Here is a 21,590-nt window from a genome sequence, read left to right as displayed (position 1 = left end):
TCAATCCACTGCTCCCTTTCTTTTATTCCTTCCTAATGTGGCCTGCAGTTGATTGAGCGTACCTGGACTTAATCAAATTTGCTCATCAACTAATCAGATTCCTACATAGCAGTGTTATAAAAGAGCACTGAAAGGACTGGGGGCATTTTAGTACAAAGATCACTTATTTATGGTCCCTTATCTTGGTGATTTATCTCTAAGCCCACTTATTTGCAGGCCGCGCTGACAGTTCCTAGTTACTGCTGCACCTAGTAAGGTTAATATAACGTTTCCCACAAAGACAAACCCCTGCAGGCTTCATTTCTGCATGTGTCAGAGCGGTGTTCATTTGAAGAGCAGTTGTCACCTTAGTTAAGAGATGACAACTGCTCTTACACAAGACCTCATTGCAAAAGTTTAGATAAGTGGGAGATATGCTTCCTGGGAATTTCCAATTATTGTGTCATATTTAGTGCTCTGCTTGAGTAAATCCTTCACAGAAACATTTGACTTTCCTCGGAAATAATGTGCTCACTTAGTTTGTTTGTGTTTATCATTCTGAAAGTCACCCCAACCTCTGCCTCATAGTGGCAGCGGCAGGTGTGTATCATCACCTACTGGTTTGTATGTTTCCCAGTATGCTGTGTGTGTGGGGCCAGAGAAAGGGAATGATTCATGTGTTAGCGCTCCATGTGATATACCTGTTATTGACACTGAGCATTCAACAGCGCTCCTGCGGGACCCTTGAACTCAAGAGGCAGTCCCTGGGAGCAGCACTGGAGAGCTGAAGAGTTCAGCGCAGTTAATGTTCAACCCGTTTGATCTTTGCCGAGAAATTGCATTCCCTGAATTCCTCACCAGCGTTTCCAGCGGTAGCACGACTATGAATGGCTCTACAGAAGACAGTTAACACTCTCCCCTGCCTTTTTCTTTTTTTTCTATCACCTTTGCACAGCAGAAACAGAGCTCCGTTGAATTTAACTGTGGAGCCTAATGTCAGGAATTGCTGCAGTCAATTAGCACTTTTTGTTATAGTTGTATACATTTCTTTCTTCAAACATTGCTTCATCTTCACTATTTACGGCAAAGGTATTGACTTGTGGGATAGAGGTTGGACCAGGGTCAAGTAGACCACCAAATCTGACATGGTTTCAAAGGAAAATCAATCAATCGTTGCCAAATACGATGACCTCATACTGTTTTGATGTCTTTTTTTTTATAATCTTCTTTCCCCTTGATTTGTGTACCCACCAGATCTGGTTAGAGTGACCCATCGCTTGAACTGAAATGTCACGATGGGTCAAGCATAGTTGAATGATGCAGGACTACAGCAAGAACAGAAACTCTTATCTAGTCCTACGCAACCGTGTTCCCGCCAGGTTTGGACATTTACTGCCTTCTGAGCATTACAGTGTCAGACATCAAAGCAACAAAGCCTTTTAATGACAATAAACACATCATGCCAGCAGGGGAAATGTGTTTAGTAATTTGATTAAAATGTCTGCCATGTGGTTGCAAGATGGAACAGATAAAACTCAGCATATGCCACAGCAGAGATGACACATTTTATGGCCCATATGAATAATACGACACCCGGCACAGTGATTTGTCCAAACAATCGCATTGTAAAAGGCTGATTGATTGTTTGAGATGTTTGCTATTGTTCGAGTGCCAGGCTTAGGAGGTTTAGTGAGAGGGCGATTAACTAATGGAGGGACTTAATCCAAGGTAAGAGTCAGGCACTGGGGCCCAAAGCACAATAGCCTTCACTTAACCTCAACCAAAATGCTGAGTTGCAAACCTTCATCACCTGGCAGACGTCATTCTCAAGGGCCATCTGTGTTTGAGTGGACTGTAGGGGAATATAGCTGGTCTAAAATCTATAGGACGTTGGTTAGCCAACTAGAATGACTTTGATTTTATATGTCTATTAGTTGTAACAACTTCAAACACAACAGTGATTTTTCTTCTCTTAGAGCTTTATTTCGATTAGCTTTAGAAGGATATCAAGGACACACTATCCAACAGTTCAATTCAACAGATATGCTTCTTCTACTTTCCTACACAATAATAGGTTGACGTCTTAACCAATGTCAGAACGCTAAGTCTTGCTGAAATGTAAATCCTAAGAAGTGCAGGAAGTGAATGATTAAGTTACGAGTGTACATCTTTCTCATTCTTTCTTTGATGTCAGCCTGCAGCACTGCAGCATTTTCCACCCGTTTTATGGTGTTGACAACAGTCAGGGAAGCTACAGTTGGGAACCAGTTTCAGCTTTGGCCCCTGGTTGGTGGCAATGACAAAATGGCCATTTCCAAACTGCTTTCTACTTTAACTCCCTCCCGAGCCCAAACAGGAGCCCTCTTCATCAAATAACAAATGGCTTAATGGCTTTATATGGCCCCTATGCTCACAACATATGGCCCTTTTGTTTCCTGTGTGTCATTTGTGATGCCACTCAAACAGCCAAATAATGAAGGAAGCATCTGAGCATGTGCAGAAGCTCCTGTCATCACCTGCCTGGAGGGGGGGGGGATTGTTTGAACTTGTGAACTGATTGCCAGATCCTGATGAGCGTTGAGCGTCACCATTTAGACTGAGAGGAGATGAGAAGGTGAGGAGGGGTTTTAGGGGGGTTTAACCCTGAGCTAACGTCTCTGTGGCTTTACAGTGACATTAGGGGATTGGGGATATAATCCTCTTACTGTACGCTGTGCTGTATACACTACAGTGTAGTGGGTTGGGTCAATTCGAGTAGACGTCTCGACCGCCCTGCAGTGTAGAGAGGACAGGTAGCTCTGAATTTACACATAACAGATTGGTTTTCTCAGCTGTGTTTTTTATTGAATTATTGGCAGCAGATGGAAACTTAATGATCCCCTTCACAGATGCAGCAGTGGAGACCTTGTTGATGATACCTAAAATGCTGCACTTTATTATCCAAATGTGTTTTTAAAGATGTAACTTTTTGGTCGAATCGTTCTCTGTTGCTTTCCCAGGCACTGATGGTGAAAAAATGCCTGTAATTTGTTTTCACTAAGTGGCCTTGGCGAGGAGCATAACAGTGTTTATCTTGTAACTGTGCAATGATGTTTTATGAGTTGATGTTACAGTTTCATGAGCACCTGAATCTCTGAGCTGTGTATAAGTGCTGCCTTTACTGCTAACCTTTATGTTAGACACTGACGCTCTTCTATAATTCAGACGTTGCTTCTGGCTCTCTTGTATACAGAAAGTCCACATTTTGCACTCCAATGAAGGGCATGGGGTCCATTAGCCCTTTAAAAGGTCAGTTGAACTGCTATTCTACTTAAAGGAATAGTTTGACACTTTAATAACTTTCTGGCTGAGAGTTGGTTGAGCTTAAATTATAATTATGTTGTGTGTAGCTTTAGCCAGTAGCCGATTAGCTTAGCGCAAACACTGGAGACAGTGAGAAACTGGTATTAAAGGTTAATACAATTCCATATCAGCAACCCAAAAGCTCACTAATAAACCATTAAAAATGTTTTGTACTGACCAAAATGTTGTGGTTTAATAGATGTGTGCTGGAATATCTCTTGGCTAAGCAAACCATCTCCATGGCTTTATATTTACTTAGTTTCACTCACTTTATTTTCTGAAGTTCTTAGATCCCTGCCTTCTCAGAATTCTTCTGAAACCCAAATGCAATAAAAGTGAATTCAATTAAGTTTGTGGTGCTGCCCGCCCTGGGTAATGACAACAAAAGAACTCTACTGCAGCTTCTCAAGAAACAGTGTCCTGGTTACTTGGGATAATCTACTGGCCCTTTGGTTGATGATGTTTCCAGATGAAAACAGTCCCCAGCAAAGTTTGCGGATTATCGAGGGTTACCAAGATATTGTTTCTAGAAAATAAAATATCCTTTATTTGATAGCAACAGTGGATAGATAACAGGAAATGAGAGAGGAGTGAATGATGCACGAATCAATGATTGCCACAAAGGGTAGTTTTTATTTTTTCCTTCATCAAAATGAGGCGGCAGCAGCCATCTCAGAAGCAATGTCTGTGTGTCTGGATAGATACAACTCAGTGTAGGAATGTATGTTTTACTGTGATTTGGGTGGACCAACCCTTTAACACACTCACAGGATTAGGGGGTGCACATTTAGAGGCATTACACTGTGCGATATGTCATCTATTCCCCGCAAAGGCTCAAGTATTTTTAGGAGCTGCAAAATTCACAAAAACCCAAACCATTGCCTTCCCACCCCCAACGGCTTTCATGCAATAATGCTTCACAGAAACGTGGTGCTGGTTGTGTGGGTGTTGTGGGTGGTTGTAGGGGGGCTGGATTTTGCCTTTTTGAGGACTCTCAGTGCTGCTGTTGCAGCTGCTGAGTTTCTCACAGTAGCAATTTCAAGGACGCCAAAATGAATTACACATAGGAATCTGCGTTTGGTAAAATCTCTCCGCCTAATCCGCACAATCCCGTCCTCCTCAGCTAATTCCAAATCTGCTGCGATTTTAAAAGTGCTACACATTTACAGTTTATACACAGACAGACTCCTGCATTCCTGTATCCTCTCACACCCTCACTTTCTTTCTCCCAAATATTTGGCTGAGCCCTGATCTGTGATTTGCATGAGCAATAATTAGGAGGCTTGGGGATTAAAGGCATGCTTGACGGAGGAGACGCGCAGTGGGAGGTGTTACTTAATCGACAAGTGCCGTTCAGATAATAAAGCAATGAATAACAATTGCTCCCCAACGCATTTTCTTGACACTCCAGTGAGGATATTATTCAAAAATGGGAAACACAAGACTTCAGCAGCTATCAAAGAGCTGGTTTGCAGTGCAGCAGGGTGTACGATGTGTGTGAGGAGATTGATACCAGAGCTGGTGTGTGTGTGTGTGTGTGTGTGTGTGTGTGTGTGTGTGTGTGTGTGTGTGTGTGTGTGTGTGTGTGTGTGTGTGTGTGTGTGTGTGTGTGTGTGTGTGTGTGTGTGTGTGTGTGTGTGTGAACCAGCAGCCGGTCTGCATTTGCTCCATCCTTCACCCTGCTCTTATCCCACAAGGCCCTCGGTCCCTTTCTCTTTTGCTGGCGTCTTATCAGGGGACAGCCCGTCAGGGACACACGTGCCATCGTTCTGACACTGACCGTGGGTCATTGAAATGCAAACAGAGAACACACTAAACCCAATGGGGTCGAAGAGCAGCAAATATTTGGCCAAGGCCTTTTTTTTTTTCACTGATGGAGCCGGCCTGTTTATGGTCGATGAAACAAGGTTAGAGCAGATGGCCATTTGGAGCACAGAGCATTCATTTGAACCATTCTCAAATCAAATAACGCCAATACATGTAGAAACAGGAAAGGACGTAGAAGAGCTGCGTCTGACCCCTCCAATCTCCTGTCATTAAAAATGTAACAGGAAAAAGGTTAATGTAATACCCGGGATAAAAGGATTGATCTTAAACAAACACAGTGTGACATTTCTGCTGTACTCCAAAAGAGATAGTTTAGCACAGATTAAGCTGCATATAACTGTGCGACTGGAACACTGACCCTCATAAAGAAGAGCCGTTTTATGAAATGTCACCCAACTGTCACATTTAGAAGTTTAGAGTCAGTAACTAGTGGAGAGCAGCTCCCTCTATCTACCGTAACCAAAAGAGAAACACAACATCTGTGAGGGATGCTTGTGCTTTGAATCATTTTTATCTGAAACACAATATTATTCACCGACAGGCAGTAACATCATTGTTGTTAATATGCACTATCTACTAAATAGCAAGGGAGAACTAACAGCATAATCCCCCCTCCCACCCTCACCCCAAACACTCATGTGTAACTTTTATAAACAGCAGTTAACATTTTGTCATAGAAGAACATTTCTTTTTCGATTTAAATATAATAGGGGCACTTTAAAGCAATTTTATTCAGCAAAAAATAACCCTACAAAGTTGTTAGACAGTTATTATCCATGAGTTACAGTCTTAGCTGTTAAACCACGTGTTGTTTTTAAAGGTATTGCAGTCACTTACTTTTTATGCAGAACAGACGAACAGTAAAAAGACTATCAAACAAGCAGCTCCTTCATATATCACCTTTGAACCACTGTAATAGTATTTGATTCTTGAAATGTCTTCTATTTCAAAACAAACAAGGGAAATTCTTTTTACACCCACTGTTTTCAAGACCTAATTATAATACTGGAAATTTCTCTGATACAGAAACCTATGATTGAGGTTGACTGTGGGCCACTGCGGGAAAACTAAGTGACATTATGTTGTTAAAAAAACACACATGTCAACATTTATATTTCCCAAAACTCTAATGCCACTTTACAGTAAATAAGTTATTTGAAATTAAGAGCTTTGAAAAAAAAAGCACAGTTGAGTCATGCTTTAACATACTCATGTAAAAAAAAACATAATAACATAATAATGATTTTATTACTGTAGATACATACAAGTTCATGTAAAGTGTGGATAGAAGTTTATGTATGAACTGCAAATCCTTGAATGGCCAGTTAATGCTGACTCAAATCAACCGTTTATGTCTCTCTAAATCATGTGTTCATGATAACTGTACTTCACTCAGAAAACTCACGTGTTTCTTTAACATGTTTATTAGAAGCAGCATATATAGTTTGAGTTTGGCGACTAGGCTCGGGCCTCATCACTCCACAAATATACATAGCACGATGAGTGATGATTAAATAACTAACCCCCCGTGCCTACAGGTGGAAGCTGGGGTGGAAGCTGGGGTGGTGGTGGGGCAGACAAGCAGTAGCAGCGTAGTAGTAGCTGCAGCAATAGCAGCAGCAGCAGCAAGCAGACAGATCTGGCAGGTTAAATAGAGCGGCATAATAAGCAGACTCTGTGTGGTTGGTTGTAGAGTGGGAAGGGGCGTTATGTATGAATGCAGAAGTGCTCGAGTTGACTGCCTGAACTAGCTCGCAGGCTTTGCCTCATTTGGAGGATTTTTTTGTATAACTTTAAATAGGCTATATCTAGGCTTTAAGTTAAGCAAAATTAGGTGCGTGGCTGCTTTGAAGGTCACCTATTATGCAAATACACTTTTTCATGTCTTTTATACATAAACATGTGTCCCCTCTGTCTTAAGAGATTCTGAAAGTTTCATGACAAAATATTAGTTCACTTTTTGTCCTGATCCATTTATATAAAAACCTGTCTGAAAATGAGCTGATCAGATTTTGGCCACTTTATGATTTATTTGCCTGTGTAACGATTAGCCAATCACCAACCAAAGTAACACCCGCCCACCTTATCACCTGAATCTCCTCCTATACCTCATTCACACCAACGGTGTTTCAGGGCCGGTTCGGAGCTGCAGCTTGAAAAGCACCGGGTTTTCGTGTTCACACCCCGCAGTGGAGCAGCCTCTTAGCTCCGGAATCCGGTTCATTTCGAGCACCAAAATATTGTCCGGCCAGAGCAAAAGCACCGCACGTCACGCTTACGTCGAGGCGGGGGCAGGGGCAGATCAACTCCTGAACAACAACAAAAAGCTGGCGTTTTATCCAGTTTGTACACAACGATGGAGAAACTTAACAAGCAGCAGTGGTCCACTGAAGAGACCTGCTACCTGCTGGGAATCTGGTCTTCTGAAGAGGTACAGAGGAAGCTGGAGCACAAGCGGCCATTGTTGTTGTTGTCGGTGGCAGCTGTGAGGGGTTTCCGCGCGGTTTGGCTTTATGAAGCAGGCACGCAAACGGTTACGTCATGATGCAAACGATGACGCAAGGACGCAGCACCAGTCGGACTCTGGGCAGTGTGAAAAGAGCCGGAGCTAAACCGAAGAACCGGTTCTGAACCTGAAAAGCTCTAGCATGGAGCTTGAACCGGAGATGCGTTGGTGTGAATGAGGTACTAGAGCACCATTGTGTTCTTTTCAACCAAATATCTTTCAGAGGGGTGTTGGGAGTGGTTCCTTATTTTCATCTAAAGTAAAAGACACAGAATCAGCACTTTTGAAACAGGGCTGAAACAGAGGGGTTTATGGGATGCTACAATGCACAATCTGATTGGTATATGGAGCAAAACACTTCAGAGACATGTTTTGTATATATCTGAGACCTATAATATATTGATGAAAAACAGTATAATAGGGGACCTTTAAGGGACATATGAATGCAGTCTCAGGTCACCAGCCGACATCTGTCTGCTCTGCTACGTCACCCGGGCTCCCCAGCTCCACTGACCATCCATCTTCTTTACTTTATTTGATTAGATGATGGTTGGGGAAGTTAGTGGCAGCTAATGTAGCTTGGTCTGGGGGTCTGGTTAGCTTTCTTTTGACTCCCTCTGCCAGGTCTGACTCATTTTCAAATTTCAGCCCGACTGACACGGACCCAAGGTACATAACCTGGAGGTAGTGTGTCAGAGTCAATAGACTTTATAGACATTTTTAAGTATAGAGTACTCCCCGAGACCTGTTGTGTCAAATTGATGGAGTTCCCCTTGAATGGGCTAAATCTCAATCACAACATTTTCTTTTGAAGTTGTTCCATATGGGCTCAGAACAGTCTCATAATACACACATGCACACAGAAGTATTCACACTTGTATTTCATGTTCCGCAAAAGGATTCCCACTTGTGTTTTTCAATGCACACACAAATGTGTTCCGTTTCATATACATGTAAATAAAATCCAAATACAGAAAAAAGTTTTAAATTTGTATTTTTGATCCACACATATTTGTTTTCCGTTTAAAACCTCTGAACCTGCAAACCAACACATAAATCCTTGAGCATTCACAAACTAATTTGAATCTACCTGATGTGAATGTAAAACATATTTGTTCAGGTATGGAAAATGCTCCCGAGGTCACACGGCTGTATCTTATTCTCTGTCATAACATCTCACCTGGAGAGCTCTGTTGTGATTCCAGCGCCTTGCTCCCTTGGAAATGATGCTTTTGACATTTATAGCTGCGACACATCCGTCCCTGACGCACTTGTTGTTTGCTCTTTGTTTTATTGAGCGTGATGAGTCAGTCTTTCCCTTCTACTGTCCAGCATGGTCGACTCTGTTACCACGGCGATATATCCTCCAGACAGCACCCGCAGCACGATTGATCAAACGGTTGATGTGACCTGACGGCAGCACAAACGGCAGCTCTGCAGTCACAGATTTGTACATTTTAGGGACTCAAATGATGATCTCAAACAGAGAATAATAAAGTAGAGGCTCTGTGACGATGCTTCAAACCCAGTAGCTGTATCATCACTTAAGGAACTAAAGAGGGAATGACCCTTTTCAAATGCAAAAAGCTAAATGAATTATACTAAACTGCAATAGACACAATCCCAGTTTGATTGAGAAAGCCCACACCCAGCCCATTTTTGCACTAAATTGTCGCACTGGAGTTTTCTCTTGTTGTCATTTTCCACACCACTGCAAATATGATCCATTAAGATGTACAGATGAACCCCAGGAGAGATTTACGACGGATGAATTAGAATCATCTTCAGCCATAATGACACTTGAACCTCAATCATTAATCACTATTATTGCTTTCAGATATCCAGTAAGTGACGGTGTGGAAGTCATGACTACGCAGAGCACGTAGCTGCTCCTATGTGGAATCGTTGCTAATGATAATGCTGAGACACCAATAAAAAAGTCATTTTGATCTCTGCTCCTTTATCACCTTATTGAACTCTTCAAAAGTGTAATCACTCTAAAAGTCTGCCTATAAATCTATTGGGATTGGTTCATAACTGTAAGCCTTCTCCTTTAACATGTGAGTTATATACAAATCCCTCCACGTACAGTTCTGAACAGCGAACATTAGCAAAAGAGTCTGTTCTACCAGACTGTAAACACCTTTATTTCTGGTGGAAAGATGAACCATTGTGGGGAAGTGGTGATGGACTTGCTCTTGGATATGCCTCAAGTGGCCATTGGAAGATCTGCAGTCTTTGGCACTTGGACTGCTTTTTGTCAGCCAAGGAGATTGTCCTTGGTCCCTATAACTTCTGAGGGAAATGTCTAGTCTGTTAAGCTACTAAATGCTTCAATATGTTCACCAGCTTGTCTGTGCTGGCTCATAACTGTTTCTGTCTGCACTTTGGTGCAGACCAGGCAGTGTACTGTGGTTTTTAGAGTGTTTTTGAAGAAAAAAGCTGCTTGCTGGGAGCAAAAAATCTCACCTTTTTATGTTTGCGTTCATATGGTAATATACAAATATTGATTGGTTTTCTTTTAAGTTGCAGAAATCCAAAGGAAAATGTGGGAAATCTGCACCTAAGTTAACTGATTTTAATGTTTGTGATCCGGCTGTCAGATGTTCCAACCAAATGGTTATGAAATTAAATAACAGTGGTGAAAGACAACCCCATTTCTAAACACAAAGCGTTGTTTGGCTGAAGCACAGTGGTCTGAACCGACAAAAGGGAATGTGGCCTTTGTTTGGTTATCATCTGTGGCTTTAATGAGGATACCTCACACAGGCAGTATTTTAACAGGCTGTTTTAAGGCCTAATGAAGGCAGCGTTGGGTCAGACTGAGCGGTAATGAGGCGGGCTGCTTAGGGACGCTGCCTTCGATCGCCCATTAATCAGCACATTCCTCTCAGCTTTCTATGTTGTTCCTATCTCTCGCTCTCTCCTCTGTAATTACACAGCAAATTCTTCCCACAGGCAGCTGAGCATAAACTTTTGTAGAATACACACTCGCACACACTCTAACCACATGTTTATACACTTTCCCTCATCCTGTCAAGGTGCATCAGGAAGAAGCCATTTCCTCATCACTCTCTAAGTAGTGCCGTTGAGTGAGACGAGGGGGGGGGGGGGGGCGAAGACGTCTCGTTCAAACAGACAGCAAAGGCCAGAGGTAGCCATTAGTGGAACATGTTGGTAATAATGACTCGCAAAGCAGAGGGTGTTAGTGTTTGAGTTTCCTTTTCACTCTAATCTCTTTGACTGATAAGTGGCATCTATCTCTCCCGCACAGATGTAATGTTGTTTGTGTGTTTGGTCATTTCACAGTGTACCCTGCGCAAATAGAGCAACTGTTTAACAGGCTCTGAAACAAAAGAAGTTGCATAATGTGACAGCAGGAACAGTGTGATGGAAACCCGGCATAGCACAGTTGTCAACAAGAAGTGTGGATGCAGTTAGAACAGAGGCAGGAGGCGAAAGCAAATGCAGCAACAGAAAGTTTAAGTCAGACAAATATGGAACAGATTACCCATAGCAACGTCCTCAAACACAGAACGTTTATTTTCCCTAACCTCTAAGCACAAAACTATAAATCCTTTAAGGACATGAGTTTAGCCTAGTAGTAAATTAAAATACATGTGTACAGCAAACAGAAGCCAAAGTGAAGCTTAGTTGAAGCTTAGGGAACACATTTTGTGGAATTGTTCCTCTGTTGACCATGAATGTCTGTACAAATTTGATGGCATCCATCCCAAAGTTGTTACGATATGTTGTATCAGAGATGCGGACCAAAAGCCATGTCGCTATTGTGGATGTAAATCATAGTTGCAATAGTTGTTGTCATGCTAAAAATAACAACTTTAACATGTTAATATTTCACAGATCAAGTTAAGCATCTTGGTAACATGCACATGGGAAGACTCTTTACATCCAACCAACTCCACCATACTGTATATATAAGCCAAATGCTAAACTAATGCATTCATAATAATAATGGGCCAATAGAAACATGAAAAGATACTTTATGGCGTTTAACATGAAAAAGGCAGATACACTTTCCACTAATGATTAATTTGATTAATTACTCCTCCTAGTTTTTTTCAAGGAATAATTTCACATTGTATCATGCAATGTTGTCAGATTAGCACATTTTATGTTAAACTGCCAGCCAGTCAGAAACAAGTATTTGAGCATCTAAGAGTCCTAAAATTGTGCTATGTTTGAACCAAACCAATCTGTAAAATCTCAAAAAGGCTCAGAGTAAATAGTACCAGCAAAGAAACCAGCATGAAGCACATTTCAATCAAAATGTACAACACACTGTGGAGAGATGCCTTAAGCACAAATCAATGGAACACATTGAGCTGTTATAGAGAGATAGTAGCAACCATCCTGATCGGACAGATGTACTCCATAAAATTCAACACTTTATTCATCAGCGGCACGTAAACCTGTCACGTAACCCAGCTATTCACCTCCAACCCACATTTAGCATGGACATCAAATCAATACCCTTCAGCTCAATTACCCCTGTGAGTGACTGATGCTGAGACCTTTATGGAAGCAATAAAGAAGTCATGATCCGGGTTACATCTGACCGCAGTGTTGATATTGTCCTGTTCCTTTGAATCCGTCTCTCTTGGAAATGGAAAAGAGCGCTGACAGCTACTAAAAAGCTGACTCTAATTCTGTATTGTTCCCTGCAAAAGTGCTCCTTAATGGTTTAATTGATTCTATTCTTCTTTTTTGCAGATATTAGACGGCTTTCTCGCCTGTTCCACCAACCCAGACTAAAGGCTTCCCCTTTATTGGCGGTCTATGTGAGACAGAAACATTGAAATGAATAGTTTCAATGGAGGCATTATAAAGACCACTCATCAGGAAAAGGTCACCAGCTTTTGTTTTACCTGTGAAAAGCTGAGATAGCATTGGAGGAAGATCCTGCCGACAAAGAGAAAAATTATTGCAGATTCGCCTCTCCGTGGCTCTCAATTATTATGCCATTTTCCTCCCTTTATGATTTTTACCGTTTCAAAGCACTTACTGGGGCTGTAAATCATTGCTAATGACACAGCCGTCTTTTCTCAATAAAATAGGACTTACTCAAGCTTTAGTGGGCTATCAGGAAGTTGGAAAATAATAACCAATCACAGCACATTGTTGGCAGTGGTAGAAAAATACTATTATTTCATCATTATTCATTTTTACTAATGGTTTAGCTGCAGTTAGCATGGCCAGTGTTTACCAAACGCTGCGACAGGTGTGACAGTTGGTATTGATACATACGTAGAGGCCAGTGAATAGCCAATAGCCAATGGTGGAGCTTAGAAACACCCTCCAGACTGACTGCTGGGAAGCAGGTGGGCGTCAGCTGCCCTCATACATCACAGCACTAACAGCCACTTCTGCAGACAGTGGGGGGGGGGGGGGGAAGGAGCTTGAGGCTAGAGCTGGAAAAAATGTCAATAGAAATGAGACAAAAAGAGAGAAACAGGAAAACAGAAAGAGAGGGAACAGCAAGGCCTGAAAGCAGATCAAACTGTCGGAAAAAAAAGAAAGAAAGTGATGTAAGAATAAAAAGCCGACTGTAAGTAAAACAAAGGAGTCAGCTGCTGGAGTCGTGCATGAACAGCTGGTGCCAAAAAAAGAGTCGAGGACAAAGTGGGTTCTGTTTGAACTGGAGCCGGGCCAAACTGGGCCGGGTTAGCAGGCAGGGAGCGCCGCCAACACCAGGAGAGGTCTACGGGAAGATCATTATATAACCGAGAGGGGAAACCTCACAGGCACAACAGAGATGCTCTTGACTCCCTAATGATATGGCTCGGTTTAAACCCATGTCAGATGGAAAGGCAAGGAGACATTAAAAAGAAAGAAAGGAGTCTATAAAAAGACAAGAAGGAGAGGAGGAGAGTGGAGAATGCAGTCCATTGTTCCTCCATTAACCACTGCAGCAGAAACCATGGTGCCTATACTTCCAGTTTTCTCCCACTTAAACCACACACTGACGCATATGCATTAGCTGTATGGAATCTTTGCCTCGTACAGTACAGGTAACTGGATGGAAAAAGTTACCCTTTTAGATTTTTTCATTTTCAGGGAGAAATGTGTTTCTGATTTCCTCCTCTGCTTTCCCTCTTGAGAAAAAACTATTTTGTTTCGCACCAAAAGAGATAATCCTCCATTATTTTTTGTCACCCAAGAGTCACATGTGGTGTGACATAATGAAATCAATGTGTCAGATCAAATGAAAATAACAACACCGTTATGGCTTTTTCTTACAATTCAAGACGAGCAATGACTCATTCTGCTGAAAATACACATTTTGAGCTGTTAAAGGAATAGTTGCACTTTCTTGCTTAGAGATACAAATCACATTGAATCCCTCTTAGATGTACTAGGATTACAACACGTTTACATTTTTGTTGAGCACACAATAACTCTTCAGCATCTGTGAACTCCATGTGAATATCAAGCTGTGCTTCTTCCTTTTTTATCAGTTATTTGTTATATTCAGACCAGTCTCTCGGACCAATACTCTCTCAATGCATTGAAAATCAAAGGAATTGTTCTTGCTCCTCTGCGTTTTAGGAGCCTATGTGGACTGAGCACTTTTTATATGAAGCTGAATTTCTCTCTAAGCTCTTTCATTTAGTTTTGAGGCACTAGGCCAACTTACGAGCTATAGGTTTACATAAGAGAAGGTTTTAAGACACACTGGCTCCTTTGCCCGCGTGTCTTGTTAAAGTTTTATTTTAAAGTTTATATTGATTGATACTTACTGAGTACTGTACAAAGGAGGCTTCAGGCTCATGAATTAAAGGGCTTCATTGTCCATCCTGTCATTGACAGATAATGACACTATTGGCCCTTGGGCACGAAAATCTAAAGGCGCCCTCCCGTCCTATAGGAGCGCGACCCCCATCTGAAAGAGACACACAATGACTACAGCCATCGTTCAAGTAATTGGCGTTTCTGTGTTTTACTGCTACCTCATCGTTTTTTGTGTCTTTGAGGTCGCTTTAAAGCTTGACTTGTGTGTCTTTGTAGATGAGTGAGTAGCTTTCTAATAATCTATTATGCTCTGTTTTTAGTTCTGTGACGTTTTAGTGGATTTAGTTGGGACTTTATGTTTTTTGTTTCCCTTTGTGATCATTTTGGGCATCTTGGTTGTCATTTTGCGTGACTAGTCGTTTTGTCATCGTTTTTTGTTTCTTTATTCTTGTTTCATGGGTCTTTCTAGTTGTTTTGTGTGCCTTATTGGTCATTTGATTTATCTTTCCAATAAAATATAGACAATAATAGTCAATCCAAAGGTTACAAATAAAAAAAAACATTAAAAAAAGCATAAAAATAGCCCAGATGCTCTGACCTAAGAGCCCTCTGACCCCCGGTAGGCCCATTCAGTAATCCATGTATGAATGCTTAACAAGAAACTGTCATTTAAGCACAGGATGCTTCCAGTTATGGACTATGAATGCATTTGTGCAGCAAGCCTCTTTGTGGCCTTTTCTTCTTCACCTGTTCTGATTTCGTGGTGTGCTTTTTTGACCAGTTCTGTTGGATCTATCACTAGCTGCATCCCCAGACAGCTGCACGAGGCAGCTGCTGGCCTGTAGAAAGAGTGCAAACCCTCAACAGTCTGTGGATTCATGGTGCACATCATGCCACTGATGGGATGGCAGTGGGGTGCTTGCACGACATGCCTGGACTTGTTCCTCATTGTCCGTTGGGGGGCTCAAATCCTTCTCCCTCATCTGTTTTCTTCTCGGGTGCGTGTAGCTTCTCAGCATAAAGGTGATTTTCTTTGATAAGCTGGCACAAGGTCACCCTTGATGTCATTGTAACTCCAAGATAACGGAGGTAATGTCAAGTGTGTTTTGGATGTTTGTGATGTCAAGTGTTTGGCCTGCAGCGAGGTGTTTCTGACCTCCTGCCAGCCCAACACCCACTGACATGCTAACAGCCCTGATTTTCTCACTAGCATTCAAAAGAACTCTGCTAAATATGGACTTACACAGTGTGCTAATCACCGCCTTCATTGTTGGTTATGTTCCCTTTATCTGCTCAGAGCTGCTGGAGTGTGCAGTGAAGTGTTATATGATGAGCTCTGCAAAAAGGGAGGCTTGTTAGCGAGAAGGATATTACTAGACTGGATTGGGAATACTGCAGCGAGTCAAGCTAAATCAATGTAATCATCAGGCCCTCCTAAGACTGAGGATGGATGGATCTGCTGAGAAAAACATATTGTAGGGTGGGATATTTACATTCCAAATGACAATTCATAATTAAATGTATTTTCAATGGATGCCATGTTATTGTATCTGTTTTTTCAACAGTAAAGCGATGGGGCAAAATTGAGTAATTTGCATGACTGACACTGTGTGGTGGCAATAAACTAAAAGTTATGTTTAAGTAGGCGTTAGCTGTATCTTACACTGGTGTCAGAGACCTAAAACATCTGCTGCTGTCCCTCTCATCATCCTGTAAGGATTTCATTAGCACTCAAAGTAGCGATACTCAAAATGATGTCTCTGTCGCTTGTGCTCTTAACTTTTTCGTGATGCCGCAATAAAAGTCAGTAAATTGTGACAGCAACAGACATAAAACACTTTAATGGACACCAACTCTCCTGAACACACTTACTTTGAATTTAAATCTCCTGACAGCAGAATGATAAATGTGTTTTGGTACTGGCTGAAAAGTCATAAAAACCGTTGCCTATGCAAAAGCATACAGTATTAAACCAGGAGGGCGTGCATAGCTCAGTGTAACATTATTACATGCTACACTGGCTTGCATTTTGAATGATGTTTTATCAAACACAACAAACAAAACACTTTTAGTTGAATTTGAGATGCAAACAGCAGCTGCATTGACTCCGTAATGACAAAGTCATTTGGATGTGATTAACTATGTTAAAAAGGTTTTCATGGAATATTTGTTGTGTCCACACAGTTTGCCTGACATTTATTTATTTTTGTCTCATCACTTAACAATGATGTGGACATACATTTGATTTGTATTAACCTATAAAGCTTAAATGTATTCATAATGTTTATTGACAACAGGCTAAGACTGATTTAGCTGAAATAGGACAGCAGCTCAGTCCTCCTAACTTCATTTTGATTAGATCTTTTACACCAAATAGTATGCCACATAGGTCTCAATAAATATTCTTTATCATCACTTTCAATCAGATTCACCTCAGTGGAACTCATTGAATGGTAGTTATTTACATATTTCTGACTGAAGTTATGACACTTATCAATCTTGCAAATAATGGACAGTGGCCACCAATAAGAGAGACTGATCATTTTCAATGTAAAGAAATCATCTATGTCAGCAGATGTGTTCTGTGTTCACATATTCACCAAATCATGACTCTAACATTCATTGAAACATAAATTCAACATACTAGGCTAATTGAGTAATAACTTCAGATCGTCAATTGAAATGCGTTCCTCCCTCACAGCACTGAATCACAGCAGGAGGCTGCCTTGTATTCTTTTCCTAAGAAAGTTGGAGCGTCTATTTGATCACTCTCTTTCTGTCTTCAAGCTCCTCACTCCCACTGGTCACCTCCAGCGAGCTGGCAGATCGAGTAGAGAAAAGGTTTCTCCTCCTCTCCGTCAGTGGACTCACTCAGTTGTACAATCCCTCCTTTGTTTTCTTTCACTCTAATGGCTTCTTTATCATTTCTTCCTCTGTTCAAAGGGCATGCAGTACTTGACTGGCTGTAAATCTGTTTGGAGACTAATCTGCCACTACCTACCAGCTGCTCTCTTGGCACTTGCCAGGGCCAACATTCCCGTTGCCATGGAGATAACCAGTCATGCCAGTTACACATAAGGCCTGGCGCCTCGCCGAGCAGGCAGTGTGTAGTGAGCCCGTGCGTGCTCGTGTGTGTATCCACGCCGAGTGTGCCTGGATAATGTGCGTCTGTGTTATTAGAAGTCAAACCGTGTGGTCTGTCAACCGCCAACGAGAAAAAAGGTTTTGATTAACTGCCATTACCAGCTGTTTGTCAGTATGAGCCTGTTAAGTGGATACGCACTGTATTTTTTTTTCTGTGTTTCTGTCAGTACACAATGTGCCCAAGAGTATTGGCTAAAGTTGTCTTTTGTCTGATTGCTTAATTGTAGAGCACAAAGTCGGTGCAGCCTTTAATCCTGTCTGCAGGTTCAGGACTGGTGGGGGCAAACACATAGTGGAAATTAAGCTCCTATATAGTGTTTATTAACAGAAAAGTCACAGCTTCTTCCGATAGATTACATAATTGAGTCTGCAGCTGCTGTTGACATTTGAGTACATATATGTTTGTGTGCTGTAATCAGTTGAGAGGAATTGTAATGGAAAATAGAAGTGAAATGAGCAGATTCATATCATAGTTGTACAGTAATTCCATGCATTACCTGGTTGTGTAATCTGTACAAAAAGTGTAAAACTATACCTTTTAAAACCTAGAACACTATACAACATTCTGTCACAACATCAACTGTATTTTGAATCTTCGTTTTATGCTTCCATGTGAGATTTTACTTCAAGAATTGTGTCTGGAAACCATCAAACACTTGATAAATGCTTAGTTATCATGTTTTACTCAGACCTGAAGGATAGGGGCTATCAAGAATTCAAAATGATTTGCACTTTGTTTTTTTTTACCACCAAGGTTTGAGTGTGCAACAGCCAGCAAAACTGTGTCACCTTCGAGCCTTTGATGTATTGAGAAGCTGTCAGTGAAAGGTGTTGAACCTCTAGCTGTTGCGAGTCACACAGGCACACACAGGACGCTGGTTTGAGACTAAACGCTGGTTTGAGACTAAAAAAAGACCAAACCAGAGAGAATTTATTTGTTGTCCATCACTCTGCACACACATGTAACCTTCCGCACCACTGCTCTTTTGATTTTCCCGTGTTTTCCAGGTGTGCAAGAGGCCTTTCACTGAACACATCTTGCAACATGTGAGGGGAGGAAACTGCTGTGGTTTTGGTTGCTGCGGAAACCAGGTGAGAGCATGTGCCGTGTGTGTGCTCTGGCAATGACATCACACATTCCATGACGTTGACGTGGCAACAGCGAAAGGCAGAAGGGGCGAACTGAGACACCACAGTGTTCAATTTATCCTTTTTAAGCCACAAAGATCTGTTCATAGGAAAACCCTGCAGATCCCAATAACATCTAATCATTCTTCACTATCTGAGAAGGTCACAGAAACTGCTTGCTCCAGTTATTAACTTAAGTTCTATCACAACTACATTTGAATATTCAATGTAGGCACACTGGTAGAAAAGAAGACATTATTGCAACCCCAGAAAGTGTGTTTTTTATATCCCTAAATAGTTTGATACACTCACAAAAATGTTTATATATAATGTACTGCACTGAAGGAATACATATCCTCTTTGTTTACCTTTGTCTGCTCGAGTTTTTTGGCCATATGCTGCGATGTCTATGCCTTGCATGTCAACAGAAACAAACCCAAGCTTTCGAAATGATGAGCGCAAATACAAAAGGGGTTTGCTCCTTTATGACCTTTTGAACAATGCTCTTAAATAGGTTTTTAAAAGTGTGATGCCAGTTACTGATGTGGTATTTCACCTGCATGTGATTCCTTTGTATTTATTCATGTATTCGTCTCTATCAATGCCATCTGGAAATGTGCTTTGCTATAGGCATGTGTGGCATCTTGTGTTGAGATTTGTTGATGAGGCTTGTGTTGTATCATATTGGAATCAATCAGCAGTCTGCTCATTCCTGTAATTACATATCAAACAATTATTAACTCCACATGCTCTACTTCAGCTTTGCTGGGATTTCAGTGAGCTTAATGCTTCCTATGAATTTGTAAAGCACATTGTTGCATCTGGTTAATGACATAACAGGAAGAGTAAGTTAAATGTTTTCTTGCTGCTTCTCACAAAAAGAGCAACATTTTATATTATTACAAATTATATGGTTGATTCATTCATTCAGGGTTTGAGTCTTTAAACCCTTCGACCCTCCATTATCACCTGCCTCCATTTGGTTTGGCTGCAGTAGATAAGAGGAAGCAGTCTGCTAAAAGAACCAATTCCTACCTGGCACTCGATCATTGATTTACAGTTTCCTGGTCTCCAGATGTGATTACACCTAGATAGGAGGCACCCCTCCTTGACACTGGAAAGACTATTACAGTCTGCTATTCAGGTTCAGCTCCAGCCCTCAGCAGGTATCGCCGGGGATGAACCTCTTAAGCTGCTTGTCACAGGGCTAACAAAACAGCAATATGTCCTGTGATGAGCCGATGAATCGCTGCTCAATAGATCTACAGGAGGCTTTGGTGCTCTAATCTCACCACCTTACCACTCGAGAATAGATAGGAAAAGAGTATGATGCATTCTGAAAAGAGCCAAGACAGGAAATTCAGTCAATTCAAGAGTACACAAAAGCAACATAGCACATACTGTATGGATCTGCCAAGAGTCCAAGAGGGTAATTGGATGAAACTGTGAGTAAATGAGCGAGGCATGAGTTTTGTTACAGTCCCTCAAATTAATCCTTGCACCCTGATTTGCATGCATTAAAATGCACTTTGTCATCAGAAAGATGCATGGGAATGATTGCCGGTGACTTCCCAACGCCAGCCCTTCTCTTTACTCTGTATTAATCCCCGGCTCCTGGCCCGGGGCCATGGCGGGAATGTGTACTGGAGGATGGCCGTGTGCCTCCTAATCTCCCCCCCCCAGCCACAGGCTCTCTCCGACCCCACGGCCCTGCCTGTGCGGTCCAGCCAATCTCCTTCCTCTGGTTCTCTCCTGCCCCCTAAAGCACAAAACGTAGTATCATCCTGTGCTGGTCAGTGCTCTCCTGATTCCCTCAGGCATTTCTGAATTTCAGCAGGTGGACAATGCAATGTTCAGCTCCATACCTTCCTAATGCATTAACTATGCCATATGATGCACTTTACATTACAATAATTGCGTTTGACTGTAATCTTTTTCATTGTTGCAGGAAAATGATAGAAGAGGGAGAAATAGCGTTTGGCAAACAAATATTCCCATGTCGTTGGTTTGCTGGCGTGGTTCTTTGAACCTTCTCGATTCACATGCATTCCTCTCCCAATAGGAGCTGTCACTTTGTGTGGAAATTGTCCCTTCAGTGTGTGTGGCTATAGGGAGCGTCTGATGTCCACTCCGAGCTACTTGTCTATGATGTGAATGGGAAGACAATGAGACCCCCAGTGGCTCCCTCTCTCCATGACCCGCCTGGGGTCTGATTTGCCTTGGCAAGGGGGACAGAGGCCCAAAACAAAGCTGAAGGAGTCTCCAGTGAAGGGGTGCAGAGGTCAGCCCAACGCCCGACTAACAGGCCCGTCCTCTAGTTTGGGCTCCTAAATGGGGAAGGGGCACAGAGGAGTAGAGACAATGGGATAAAAGGGACCTCCAAAACCATTAAATTCTGAGGAAGTGATGGCCGTGAATGATGACAGAGACTGAATAGAGACTCTTGAGGTGGGAGGTACGCTCCATTAATGACCATGGATGCTCCATTATGGCAGCCCTGGGAGGTGGTGATAAGGTGGTACATTTTCTCCCATTAGGCCTCTCTTCTCCGAACGCGAAGACACTTCCAGATTGATGCAGGAATCCTGGTCGGGCCTGTATAGACCCCCGCTGCGAACCCCAGCACAGGGGGACAACGTGACACTGCCCGGGCCCCTTCAGAGGTAGAACGAGTCAAATTACTGTTTGCGTAACGTCAAGCTTTTCAGGGCTCCCCTAAAGGACACTTTGATTGATGGACCTTCCCTTTCACATTGAGCGTACAAGAGGATGTGATAATACAGTTCATGGCTTCACAGTGTTCATGATACGCTCCTGATTGGCATTGGCAATTCAACTTTGTCTAACTTTTCTAAAGGCTAAAAAGGATCAGTCATGTTAATGATGATTCATCTGTCAACACTAGCACGAA

This window comes from Notothenia rossii, assembly GCF_949606895.1.
Source record: "Notothenia rossii genome assembly, chromosome: 12".
NCBI lineage: Eukaryota > Metazoa > Chordata > Actinopteri > Perciformes > Nototheniidae > Notothenia > Notothenia rossii.
This window is presented reverse-complemented; position numbering follows the sequence as displayed.